A 14,515-nucleotide genomic window follows, 5' to 3' on the forward strand; every position below is an offset into this window, starting at 1 on the left:
ACTCCGCGTGGCGAAGAACACGCGGTCCCTTGGTACCGTTGCTAACCGTCTATGGTAAACTTCCATGAGCACTGCACAAAAATACACCGGATCACCGATTGACCCCTGCAGCGACTCGCTGTGCTCCACTTCTGCTTCGTCGGCCGTCGTCGTGGCGCTACCCCGTTGTCAGTCGTCTGTGGGAGAAAAGTGATGAGAAAGCCATTCAAAAAGTTTTTAATTTATTTACTGCTCACGAGGAAGTGCTTTTCTACTAATTTATTGTCCGGTGAATGGAGCGCTTGAACTCTCCGGGTTCTTTTGGTCGCAGTTGGTAGCTCCATTCTGGAGGGCAAAATTAATCTGCTCTCACAATCACCAACAGCAATGGTCAATCTGACATTCATATTTCAACGAACTTGTTAGGTTTCCTTTGAAATCATGATAAATCGCTATCGTAGTAAAAATTAATCAAGTGCTCTAATAAAAAAAAGAACACCACACGAATGAGTTGGTTCTCACCGGTGATGCTTGATTAAGAGGCATTTATGTGCAATTTGATCAGGCGCTAGATTATGGATTTTTTGTCACGTCGTTAGGGAGGTATTCAATCAACTGGGCTTTGTTTTATTTTAAATTTTCGGCATTGAATTCTGATCACTAGACTCGTTGACGGCTAATGGAGTATGGTTGATTTCAGTTCAAAATTAGCGTGAGAAATTCTGAGGATAGCACGCTCTGGTAAAAATACGGTATTGATTACAAAATTTCAAAATAGCTACATACGATAATTTATTAGCATAATAAATTTACCATTACTCACAACTCTCCTCCAAGAACGAACGCACAGCCTAAACCAGTAAGTGCTTCGCACTGCCTCCGGCAGTCCGGAGTTCCATTTCGATTAGTTGAGGCATCACACGAAACTGGTTTACGCCACTTAAGATGTTTCTCCTTCTGTTGTGTAGCTCTTTTCATCGGTTTTACTTCAACTTGAATTGCTCTTCTTGTGGTACTGATACTCTCGACTTTAACTCGCGTCTCAGTGTGTATATTCATACGCGTTGAATGATGTTTGCTTCTGGATGCTGTTGCTGCTGCTGCTGTTGATCTCTTGATGAAGATGAAGATGGGAAAGGAACAAGATTGATTGAAATGTGTTAAAACACCTGTTGTATGTTTTCAGGCGTCGCTCCGATCTCAATCCTAGCTCTTGAAGATAGCAACCCATTCACGCCCCAAACCGGACCGGACCAAAGGATTTAGATTGATTCTTTGCGTTCGCTGTAGATACAATTTATTTCACACCTTATCGGGTAAATTATGATTGATTGCAGCTGGGCCTACCGAATGCCTCGCGGGCAGATTAACGGCTTCAGCTTCAATGAGTTTCATCCTCTTGTCTTTAACGACCTGCGACATTAACACGTGTGTGTATTTAACGTGACGACCAAAATTCGTCCAAAAAATCACTTATAATGACTTTGATCAGCATAGATGAATGGACTCGACGTGAAGTCTCCAAAAATAGCAAACTAGCGTGTCGCACGATTTACATCTTATTGGACGAAACTGACGTGTGCCTGCTCACGAGTCGTTTCCTTTTTCGTCGGGCGGAGATCTTGTCCGGTTGGACCACCACCCTACTCGCGTAACTCCGCAGCAGCTACCTGTAGTAAGTATTTAGCAGCAGCCAGCATTTCATTTCAAAGGAAAGAGAAACTGCCATCGCCACCACTGCCACCGATGATCACGGTTGGGCGATGAAGTCCAAGCCCAGACCTACCGGCCAGCAGCGTCGTGTGTTTGAAGCAATTGAAATGTGATTTTTACTTGCATTTTCCATCACTCGATATATGGTGAATTGGTTCGCTTATAATGGGTGTATGAAGAAAAATCGAAAAATGTTAACATGCAGCATAACATCAGGTAGAAATCGTGGCTTGATTCTTCATTCGTACGAAACTGGACGCATACGTGGATTGTCGGTTGCTTTTGGAAATAGCAATATTTGTATGCAAGCAGAACGTGATGAACGTGGCTGGTGGTTGTTGAAAACATCGTTCGTTGAGTGGGGAAATGTTTTTTTTTCTTTTTCTTTGAAGTATGTACAATGTAATCTAATGGAACATGGTTTTTACGATGTAAGGACGATTGATCAATCAAACCGAAGCTAATTTCATGTATCACATAGGTCTTTACAATTAGAATGTTCAGGAAGTGTTTACGAAACTTCATGAACATTTACGAAAAAAAAAAATCCAATTACCTAACCTACATGTTACCCTAATGGCAAATATTTCAGTTTTAAGTACACTGTGCAGCAAGTTGGGTCTTTTTTTTCTAGAGCAGAAACATATTTGGATGTATTGTTGCCCCTTGAGCCAGAGTCTACAATATAATATCCTTCCATCTCCAGTTCTAATACTGGGCGATATGAACTCACATGGTACTGGTTGGGGCGAATCATACGATGACAATAGAGTGGGTATTTTCTATGATTTGTGTGACGATTTCAACTTGACTATCTTGAACACTGGTGAACCAACACGTATAGCAAACCCTCCTGCTCGAGAGAGCCGTCTTGACATTTCTTTGTGCTCTAACTCACTATCATTAGATTGTCTGTGGAAGGTTATCAATGATCCCCATGGTAGTGATCACTTGCCAATTATTATTTCAATCAAAAGTGGTCGTCTAAAAACAGATCAGTCAATTCAAGTTCCTTTTGACCTCACGAGGAACATTGATTGGCAAAAATTTGTATCGGCGGTAACTCTTGGTATTGATTCTACCGATCCTCTACCACCACTGGAAGAGTATCGTTTCTTTACCGAGCTAATCTACAAAAGCGCATTAGAAGCTCAGAAACGACGTGTTCCAAGTGCATCCCTCAAAAGAAGACCCGCCACCCCTGGATGGGATGACGAATGCACAAAGTTGTATCTTGAGAAATCCGATGCCTTTAAAGATTATCGTAGACATGAAAGATCTGAGCTTTTTGAAAAGTATCTAAAGCTTGAAAAAAAAGCTTAAAAACTTACTAAAAGCAAAGAAACGAAATTACTGGCGTACTTTTATCGAGGGACTTTCTAGAGAAACCTCGATGACAACGCTTTGGAAAAAGGCTCGCTATATGCGAAACCGCTCATCTTCCAATGAGAGTGAAGAATACTCCTCCCAATGGATATTCGACTTCGCTAAAAAGGTTTGTCCAGATTCTGTTCCAGCACAACCAACTTTACGGGATACAGTCCGAAGTAACGGTTCTCTGGATGAACCATTCACAATACTGGAATTTTCAATGGCACTTCTTTCATCGAATAACTCTGCTCCGGGAAGCGATATGATCAAATTCGACCTTCTAAAAAACCTCCCCGATATCGCTAAAAGACGACTACTTAACCTATATAATTCATTTATGGAATTCAATATAGTTCCACCAGCATGGAGACAGGTTAAAGTAATAGCTATTCAAAAGCCTGGGAAACCAGCGTCTGATCACAATTCTTACCGTCCGATCTCTATGTTATCATGCCTGAGGAAATTATTAGAAAAAATGATCCTATTAAGACTTGACCATTGGGTTGAATCAAACAATCTACTTTCAAATACGCAATTTGGTTTCCGGAAGAGTAAAGGAACAAACGATTGTCTAGTGATGCTTTCATCTGATATTCAACTGGCCTTTGCGCACAAGGAGCAATTGGCTTCAGTCTTTTTGAATATTAAGGGCGCATTTGATTCGGTTTCCATAGACATACTGTCAGACAATTTGCACAGTAGTGGATTACCCGGTATTTTGAATAATTTCTTGTATAATTTGCTGTCAGAAAAACAAATGACCTTCAAACTAGGTCAACTGACAACTTCTAGAATTAGCTACATGGGCTTACCCCAAGGTTCATGTTTAAGTCCCTTACTTTATAATTTCTATGTCAAAGATATTGATAACTGCTTAGATAATCTATGCACGCTTAGACAGCTTGCAGACGATGCCGTGGTTTTCATGAGAGGTCCACGTGCAGAAATCTTGCAAAGACCAAAATTCCCTAAATAATCTGTCTCTCTGGGCAATAAATTTAGGAATCGAGTTTTCACCGCAAAAAACTGATAGTGTTTACAAGGAAGCGGTTTCCAGCCCAACTGTGTCTAAATCTTTTGGGCAGAGACATTACCCAATCTTTAACCTTCAAATACCTTGGAGTCTGGTTTGATTCAAAATGCACTTGGGGTACCCACATTACGTATTTGAAACAAAAGTGTCAACAAAGGATCAACTTTCTACGATCAATTTCCGGGACATGGTGGGGTGCTCACCCGGAAGACCTCATTAAACTATATAAAACGACTATTCTTTCAGATCTTGAGTATGGCTCTTTTTTTGCTTCCTCTCGGCTTTTCCTAATCAAATTGGAACGTATTCAATATCGTTGTTTACGTTTTGCCCTTGGCTGTATGCATTCAACACACAATATGAGCCTAGAGGTCCTAGCGGGCGTAAAACCCCTGCAGAACCGTTTCTGGGAGCTTTCATTAAGAATATTGATCAAATGTAGAGTCAGTAGCAACCTTGTGATTGAAAACTTCGAAGAAATGCTCGAATTGAGCATCCAGTCTAGATTCGTGCGAATCTATCCTAATTATATGTCATCGGATATTAGCCTTCCTTGCTATAACCCCTCTCGTGTATGCTTTACTAACTACAGTTCCCCCATTGACTATGATCTCTCCATGAAACAGGCTATTCAAAGAGTTCCAGATCAACTTCGACCTATCTCAATTCCACGCATTTTTGCTGAAAAGTACCAACAAGTCAATTGCAATAGAAGATTTTTCACTGATGGATCACGCATTGATGGATCCACTGGCTTCGGCGTCTTCAATGAATACTCAACCGCCTTTCGGAAACTTCAGGAACCTTGTTCCGTTTATGTTGCTGAGCTAGCAGCAATCAACTTCGCATTGGGGATGATTTCCGATATGCCCATAGACCATTACTTCATCTTCTCGGATAGTCTCAGTTCGATTGAGGCAATTCGGTCAATGAAACAAGGTAGGCACTCATCTTATTTCCTTTCAAAGGTAAGGGAGCAGATGAGTTTGCTGGTCGAAAGATCATATATGATTACCTTTGTATGGGTCCCCTCACATTGCTCAATCCCAGGCAATGAGAAGGCAGACTCTCTCGCAAAGGTGGGCGCACAACAAGGCGAGATTTATGATAGAAGAATCTCACATGATGAATTTTTCCCATTAGTACGTCAGAGTTCTCTTTTAAGTTGGCAAAACGATTGGACAAATAATTCTCTTGGGCGGTGGTTACATTCCATTATTCCAAATGTTTCTTCGAGAGCGTGGTTCCAAGGTGTGGATGTAAGTCGGGGATTCATTCGAGTGATGTTAAGACTTATGTCCAACCACTACTCGCTAGACGCACATCTCTATAGAATAAACCTCGTTGACAGCAATATATGTAGGTGCAGAACCGGTTATGATGACATCGATCACGCAGTTTGGTATTGCCCGGGTAATGACGCCTCCAGAGCACGACTATTGGATACCCTAGTGGCCCGAGGTAGACAACCCTTCCGTGAAGTAAGAGATGTATTGGGAACACGTGATCTTCCCTACATGCAAGCGATCTACGAATTCCTTTGTTTGTCTGATGTTAGAGTTTGATGTGACTATCCCCTCCTTTCCAAACAATTTCCCGCCATTGTGTCCCAGTCTTATTATCCTCCTGTTCCTGTGCTACTTGCCCCTGCCCAGCCAGGATTTGGTCAACCGTCCGAGAGTAGTATCTGAAGGAGGCTTCAGAAACCTGTTTCCTACCTAGATCCTTCCAATTGAAATTGTTACCTATTAACCTCGAGCTCGCCACGAGTAATTGGTACCCAATACTAACCTAGAAATACTGCTATTTAAAATGTAAATCAAACATTACTGATTTTGGCTCCGCAAAGTGTCACACACGACTGAGCCTAGTAAATAAAAGAACTAGTTAAAAAAAAGTCTACAATATAGGGGAACCTGGGATAACATGCGCCGTTAGGGCAAGATGCACTTCCTTCGTTTTATGATATGATGTGATGATATGGAACTACCATTCACAGTAGCAAGACCTGTTAGTAGACTGTGAACTGGCCTCGCTGTTCGACTTGGCCAAGTTTAATAACCGCTAATTGTACTCTACCTGCCTTTGCATGAAGAGCGAAAAACGGTTTTATGTGAATCCGTGGGTAATATCGCGATAATACAAGAGAATGTCCTCAATCCAACAACAGGATCATACAACCGGCCAAAAACAGGCCATCCAACAGGAGAAGAGCCCAATACTATTCACGAAATGTTAAAGACAGGGAGTTGACATTTCCACTCTCCCCATCCATTTCGCTTCAATCGGGTGCTGTGGTGGACCCTCCTGTCACAGCATACAATGTTTCATATAAAACAACCCAAATTTAAGTAGAATCTTCCCATATCCCATATCCCATATCCGTCAAAAATTGAGTAAACAAAGTTGGGACTGCCAAGATGACGAAGGATTGATTGATTTATTTATCTTTATTAGGGAGGCTTTCAGCCTGGGGCTGGTTCGCCTCCATGATGACGAAGGAAAAACATCGGCCTGAATCCTAATTTTTATTTGTTGTCTTGTCAGTTCTAACCTAGTTTAGTCAATATTGGGTAGCCCTACTTCCGAGTTGTTACTTTCGATGATGTGCACCAAATACCCAGGATTCAGGGGTCTTAGTCTCGCCCAACCATTTGGTCCTATGGTTCAACGACAGAACATACGCGTTGATCCAGCATTTCCGCATTACGCTTGCTAACTCCTGTAAGCGTAGAAATGCATTCCTAAGAGCCATGGCTAGATTTGCCATTGCGTTAGGTTGGTTCAACGAAGCTACTCACAAAAAGTGGTTTGGTGTGAGTGCATCCGGCTCGTTTGATTGCTGGTCTACGTATGTGAGCGGACGTCAATCTCTGCACCATCTCCAGATGAACCGCTCTAATCACAAAGCAGGTAGGTGCAGAACTCCAGTGCCGATTTGACAACGGCATCTATATGCTCACGACGTGGTACAGCTGTCTCAATCTGTTTTTGACAGTCTGCCGGTATCCATGGCCACTTCTCTCGTGATAATGTAATTCAATCAGATGGGTGATCTAATTGTTAGCTGGAAACATTGCTAGAAAACGCAGATCGAATGGAAGGGATTCCGAATCAAATTGCTTTCATCAACCAGTGGCGTCAGGTTGTGTAGGCACTGGTTCGGTCTAAAGGCAGCCACTCGTTCACCGGTCACTCCTTGTTCCGTTTCAGCACTTTCATCTCATCGATGAAGCCCTCAGCTTGTGCCATTTTCAGTAGGCACCGTTCCACTTTCTCATACTCTTCTTGTTGTAAAGGCATCTGAAATTTACTGATCGGTTTCAGCAACTCTCACTGTCTACCCGTTGCTTTCAGGGTCTCGATCGGTAGGCCTTTAACATTTCACCGGCATGAATCGCAGAACAGAAAGCCTTCATCCGCACGAGCACTGTCCATTTCGTGATTTTCTTCGCATCTACGAAAACTTCGGAAACAACTACGTTGTACAATAGCAGGTGTACTCGGAGCTTTTCTGTCGTGTTTGCTGGTGGTAGCTTTTTCTTTGGGAAATCTGTTTCCGGAGAGTACAGAAACGATGGACCTCTCACCCACCGTTTTTTTTTTTTTTTTATGTCTTTATTAAGGGGACTTTCAGCCCCACCCACCGTTTGCTTAAGCCTCGCTCCAAGAAATCGACAACTGCTTCAATGGAGTCACTTTGGCCCTGATCACAACTACACTATAACCCGAAAATAGACCACGCATCCGACGAAAGGGAAATCCCCTACCAACCACATGGCAGGTGGCCCAGGCTGTTCATGGGCCAAGAGCAATGCTCAGCCATGTTCGGGGTAGCGCAGTTGAACCTGAACCACTGCTCGGTTGCCCAGCAACTGCTATGGCAATCGGCAGTGGAATGGGGAGCGGATGTCGCAATCATCTCCGACCCGTACCGCGTCCCAACCGGCAACGGGAATTGGGTCACGGACGCGTTGGGGATGGCGGCGATATGCACGATGGGGAGCTTCCCCATTCAGGAGGTAGTCGTGTCCAACTCGAGCGAGGGATTCGTGATCGCCAGGGTTAATGGAGTATATTTAAGTAGCTGTTATGCTCCGCCCAGGTGGTCTATCGAGCAGTTCTCGCAGATGGTGGACAGACTCACTGCGGTACTTGTCGGCCTAAGACCGGTGGTCATTGCGGGCGACTTCAACGCATGGGCGGTGGAGTGGGGCGGCCACCACACCAACCAGAGAGGATGCATCCTACTGGAGGCAATGGCCAAACTGAACGTTGTACTAGCCAACACCGGCTCGGTCAGTACCTACAGAAGGAATGGTGCAGAATCCGTCATTGACGTGACGTACTGTAGCCCGTGTTTGGAGGGCAACCTACACTGGAGGGTCAATGAGGGTTACACCCATAGTCACCATCAGGCGATTCGGTACAGTGTGGGGCCAGGTGAGAGGCGAGTGGCAGGAGGAAATCCTTCCTGCGCTAGAGGCTGGCGGACGTCGTTCTTCGAGGAAGAGGTCTTCGGCGAAGCACTGAAGCGGAAGCGAATAACCCCGGATCGGACGGGGGAAGAACTGGTAGCAACCATGCCTAGGAGAGCCTATCCCAGGCATGGCCATAGACCGGTGTACTGGTGGAGCGAGTCGATTGCTATCCTTAGGGCTTCTTGCCTCCAGGCGAGAAGGATGATGCAACGAGCTCGTACGACTGAATCGCGGGAGTAAAGCCACGTTGCTCTTCGAGCGGCTAAGGAGGCCCTCAATAAAGAGATCGCCAGGCGCAAGCGTGCGTGCTTTGACAGCTTATGCCAAAGCGCCAACACGAACCCATGGGGGGATGCCTACAAAGTGGTGATAGCCAAGAACCGCGGTGTGGTGGCACCCCCGGAGAGATCGCCGGCGGTACTGGCTCCGATCGTTGGGTTCTTGTTTCCACGCAGGGACGTAGACTCCTGGCCGCGGATCCCAGGCACGGATCAGGGAGAAGTGTCTAGAGTGACGAACAGAGAACTTAGCGATATTGCCAAGTCGCTGGTGGTGGGCAAGGCCCCGGGCCAGATGGGATCCGGGTTGTGGCTCTGAGGGCGGCCCTTGCGGAAAATCCAGACATGTTTCGTTCTGGTTTTCAGACCTGTCTGGACGTAGGCATCTTCCCAGATGCGTGGAAGCGGCAGAGGCTGGTGCTGCTCCCGAAGCCAGGAAAACCCCCTGGGAACCTGTCAGCATACAGGCCCATTTGTTTGAGCACACTTAGATTTTTTCGCCGAGATGGGCACCACCGAGCAGCTCGGCATTTTATTTTGCTGGATCTCAGTGAAAAACTTCCCGAGATTCAGCTAACAAACGGGAATTTTGCCGAGATCTCAGCTAACAAACATATTTTTTGCTGAATTTCCAGCAAAATAAAATGCCGAGCTGCTCGGTGGTGCCCATCTCGGCAAAAAAATCTAAGTGTGAGGGACACCACTGGTAAACTGCTTGAGAGGGTCATCCTCAACAGGTTGTCGGCTTACACCGAAGGTGTAGACGGCCTGTCAAGCAGCCTGTACGGGTTCTGTAAGGGCAGATCCACGGCGGAAGCCATCCGCGACGTCATCCAGACGGCAGAGGTGGTCCACCGGAAACGAAGGGGCACTCGCTACTGCGCGGTGGTAACCCTAGACGTGAAGAACGCGTTCAACAGCGCGTGCTGGGGGGCGATGGCCCGCTCGCTACACCAGCTCCAAATTCCCGGAGTGCTGTACAAGATTCTGGAAAGCTACTTCCAGAATCATGTGTTGACGTACGACACAGAAGATGGCGAAAAATGCGTAAGAGTCACCGCAGGAGTGCCACAAGGCTCCATCCTGGGCCCGGTGTTATGGAACGTCATGTACGATGGATTGTTGAGGATAAGATTCCCGGTAGGCGTGAAAATTGTAGGTTTTGCCGACGATGTCACGCTGGTAGTCTACGGGGAATCCCTCGAGGAGGTAGAGCTGACAGCGGCTCACTGCGTCAAGCTTGTGGAGGAATGGATGAGATCCAGGAAACTGGAGCTTGCCCATCACAAGACGGAAGTGGTCGTAGTCAACAATCGCATGTCAGTACAGCATGCGGCGTTGACAGTCGGCGGAAGCACAATATGCTCGATGATAAGCTCACCTTCGGCTGCCACGTCGAGTACGCCTGCAAGAGAGCGTCTACGGCTGTGGGGACATTATCCCGCATGGTGTCAAACAGCTCGGCAGTGAATGCCAGTAAGCGCAGGCTCCTCGCTGGGGTCGTAGTATCTATCCTCAGATACGGCGGCCCTGCGTGGGCTGCGGTACTGGATATTGACTGCCACAAGCGGAAATTAGAGAGCACACACATGCTAATGTGCTTGAGGGTGGCCAGTGCATACCGCACTATCTCGAGAGAGGCCGTCTGTGTCATAGCAGGGATGATGCCAATCAGCCTTATCATTAAGGAGGACGTGGTGTGCTACGACGCGAGGACCGTTCGAGGGGTGCGCAACAACGCGCGTGCTGTGTCGACCGCGAGATGGCAATTGGAGTGGGAAAACTCCACAAAGGGGAGGTGGGCTTACCGCTTGATACCTTCCGTATCAAGCTGGGTCAACAGGCGCCACGGGGAAGTAAACTTCCACCTGACACAGTTCCTGTTAGGCCATGGCTGCTTTAGGAGCTACTTGCATAGGTTCGGACATGCAAGTACTCCCATCTGCCCCACGTGTGCTGGCGTCGAGGAGACTGCCAGTATCGAGCATTCTAGCGATATGCGGAGCGGATACCAGTCCGGATAACATCGTCCCTAGGATGTGTGGTACCACCGAGAACTGGAGCGCGGTGGTGACTGCGGTCAACTACATAGTTTCGGAATAACAATGACAGTGGCGTGCCGAGCAGCATTTGCCTACTGCCCGACTAGATCGATAGAGTATTGCTAGAGAAGCGCCATAGCGCTATAGCGGCCCCTCCCACGGGCTGTTCCGGTGAGGTCAAGGGCCAAGCGCACAGGGTAAGGTTTAGTGGGTCGGGAGTGCAATTCTCTCATCCCCACACCCTGAGTCCATTCTCATGTGGCTGACCACGTTCTGCGTCCATTGATGTAATGGAAGCGCTCTGAACCCCGTCGGCGAATCTGTCATACAATAAAACCACTGGAAGCGGCTCCCGTTCTGGCGGAGGAGGTTTATTGGGTAGCGGAAGATAAAATGTTTATTGTGTTGTACCTTTTGACTATAGTTTTAAGATGCATGGTATAGTGAACAACACTGTACTTTCTTTCACTTTTAATAATATTTAATAGGTTATAATACCATGAATCAAATTGCATGGTTTTGGAACATACCAAGAAGATATTGAGTTTTTAATATTTCGATCTACGAGTCGGCGTCAGACTCGGTATAATTTTAGCCCTGATTCCATCGTACTTTCCCAAATCTTGCCTGCACGTTCCATCATATCTCTCATTCGATTCAGCATGTTTTGCTCGAGAGCCTCTTCCCTGACCGAGCATCGACACCAAATTAGCTCTATACCCCCTTCCGATGTGTGAGGATCGGTGGTGGTAGATTCCGATCATTATGGTTTTTACCACTCAAAAGTAGCGCAAGATGAAATTATCTTGTAACGGGAACATGTACACTTGTAGTGCTTGGCTTGCATATGGCAGCAACTATATTCACACACATGGGTAAACACATTTCGCTTTGCTTCGACGGACGGATGGTACAAAACACTCGCAGTATGGGGCCAAATTGATTCGATGCTGCTGCTGCTGGACTTGAAAAGCCTTCGGGAGCCCCGGGAGAAAAAACGGTTAAATGCAAATTTGTTTTCTTTCCAATGGCCACACCATTTATCTGCGGGTTTGAATCGGGAGCGAGCCTCTGCACCACCGTTGCGTTTCGTTGCTGCTCCAGGTCGTCTCACATGCTGCGCTGAACCTCGGCACGGTGAACGGAGAGAGATCGACCGGGTGAATCTTCCCGGGCGTTCCGTTTTGTGTGCTGCTGCTGCTGATGCGATTGGCGCATGATGTATCGCAGAGCAAAGCTTGGCAAACATGCGTAATTATTCACGTATTCACAAAATGAGTTATCGCGGTCACTTTCAGGTTCAATTGAGATATCCTCTCGGTCTTTTTTTTTGGTGAGCTTTCCATTCGATTCGGTTGGCAAGCAACCAACAGTAGCTCGGTGTACCCGACAAGGTGACTCATCTGCAGTGCCAGCAGATCCGTTCATGAAACCGTGGAGAACTACGGCCACGCATCGGTGCCTTCCGCTGATCTGAAACCATACGCATTGCAGACGCACACGTCGAATAGAGCCGTGGAGTCTCACTTACCGCGAACCGGCACAAGCAAGCGATTTTAATGGCCCTCTTCTGGGTATAATGAAAACGATTTGATTTTTTTTTGGTTAATTACAAGCCGGTTAGAGCGGGAGCATTTATTCACTGATTCGGACAGAAATAGCTTCAGACAGGAATTCGACCATCATAGACTGCGTGTGCAATGGATCAGCATGTTACTTGTTATGAAATAGGTATCTTCTCCTTGACCAAGACCAAGGAGAAGGTGTTACTAGTAAAAAAAAAATAAATAAAATAACAAGGATTCTGGCCTAATGTCGTCATAGGACGGAGCTAGTTCTGTTTTATGGCACGTGATTAAATGAGGAACAGTACTGGGCGATGTGATGTTTAGGTGGTGCTAGCGAGTTGTATTACTAGTTTCAAAATACTGTGACTGGCTGGTTGCTCTGGATGCAAAGCGAACGGCAAAATCAATAATGGTGGTAGATGTTGCTGACAATAAATTTCAGATTTCACATCTCTTTGTTGCATTTCGAATTATAAATAGAATACTGGTCCAATAAAATAAAAGATAAAAATTTCCACATGTAAACAGATTTGTTTCATTCGGTGAGAAAATCACTCTCTGAAAGTTTCATCTGGCACATTTAGCTTGAATTTATGAGGATTTTGGTTAAACTTCAAATGGCACAATCCTCGAACTTCTACGTCAGTGCATCACAATATCAACCTGAAAAGAAAGTGTATCACATTACAAGAATAGCATTTATTATTTAATATATGGCGTTAAGGGAAAAGGAGACGTCATTATTTTTTGGATATTCAAAAGCAGTTTTTTCGTTTAACAATGACCCTCTGTCAATGAAAATGGCTTCATTGTATTCTAGTAGGCATGAACACATTTTCATTGACGTAATTGTGGCTTTGAACGAAAAAAATGGTTTTTCAAATTAATAACGTTCGTCTGTCACCTTAAAAGAATTTTATTGACATAACTAGCTTCCGAATGTAAAGAAAAACTGGTAGTTTTGTTCATTTGTTAACATTTTTCTTCAATTGTCTGATTACATGTTGATACAAAAACAATAAGAAAATGTAATTGCGTCAAGATCACGCTTATTTTAAAATTAAAACTCCATGAATTTAGTTTTTTGATTTTGGAAAATAGTGATATTTTTTTTTCACTATCGGACAGGTTTGGGTCGAAGAGTCTAAAATTCAGGGTGGATAATTTTCCCGGAAAATTTAGTTGAAGCTATTGGAATTTCCCGGACATTACGTAATTGGAAAATTCTCATGAACCAAGCATCGTTGGAAGAACGTTGTGTAGAATGATGAAGCAACGAACAACGAACAGTTGTTCATGAGGTCAATACCTATTGCTTGGTGCACAATAGTCCAGAAGTTTCACACTACGTGGCGTTAGTATACACGCGAAATTCTCGCATGTAAAATTTCTCGAGATTCTGATCAGATAGAAAGTTACTGTCGTCGACAAAATTGTTCAAGAGGTCATAACTTTTCCGCTAGTGAAAAGTAGTTCAAAATTTTCTCACTACGTAGCGCTAGTATACACGGAAATTCTCGCATTTGGTTTGTATCGAGATCCTGACCAAATAGAATGTTACTGTCTTGGGCAAAGTTGTTCAGGGGGCCAAGGCCTTTTGGCTGGTGTACAGAAATTCAATTTTTTTCACATCATTGTATTTGCGCTTGTATACACGTGCAATTCTCGCATTAGATATATATTCCGATACCTGCTAAACTGTCATCGGCAAAGTTGTTCAGGAGATCAAAACTTTTTCGTTGGTCGACAGTACAGAATTTTCTCACGACGTGGCGCTAAGATATACGTGAAATCTTCGCATATATATATCTCGAGATCCTGAATAGCTAGAAATTTACTGATTTTGGCAAAGCTGTTAAGGAGATAAAGATCTTTTGGCTGATGAAAAGTAGTTCAGAAATTTCTCAAAACCTGGCGGGCGATTCTCGCATATCAAATATCATAAAATAAAAATACAATTTATATCAGCCTAAGTGGGATAAGACAAATCTATTCTGGATTTCTTTTACTGGTGAAGATTTTCATGCAGATTTGTGGATACATAAATTGG

At 44.9% G+C, this 14,515-nt stretch overlaps 1 long non-coding RNA gene across 1 annotated transcript in view; it reads left to right on the plus strand.

Moving 5' to 3' along the window:
• LOC135707717 (uncharacterized) overlaps nt 1–14,515 on the plus strand; it is a 335,458-nt gene that overhangs the window by 265,299 nt on the left and 55,644 nt on the right. The window lies entirely within an intron of this gene.

The sequence above is a fragment of the Ochlerotatus camptorhynchus genome, unplaced genomic scaffold, assembly GCF_037179485.1.
Source record: "Ochlerotatus camptorhynchus isolate MF236.1 unplaced genomic scaffold, CSIRO-AGI_Acam_v1.1 ptg000316l, whole genome shotgun sequence".
NCBI classification, from domain to species: Eukaryota; Metazoa; Arthropoda; class Insecta; order Diptera; family Culicidae; genus Ochlerotatus; species Ochlerotatus camptorhynchus.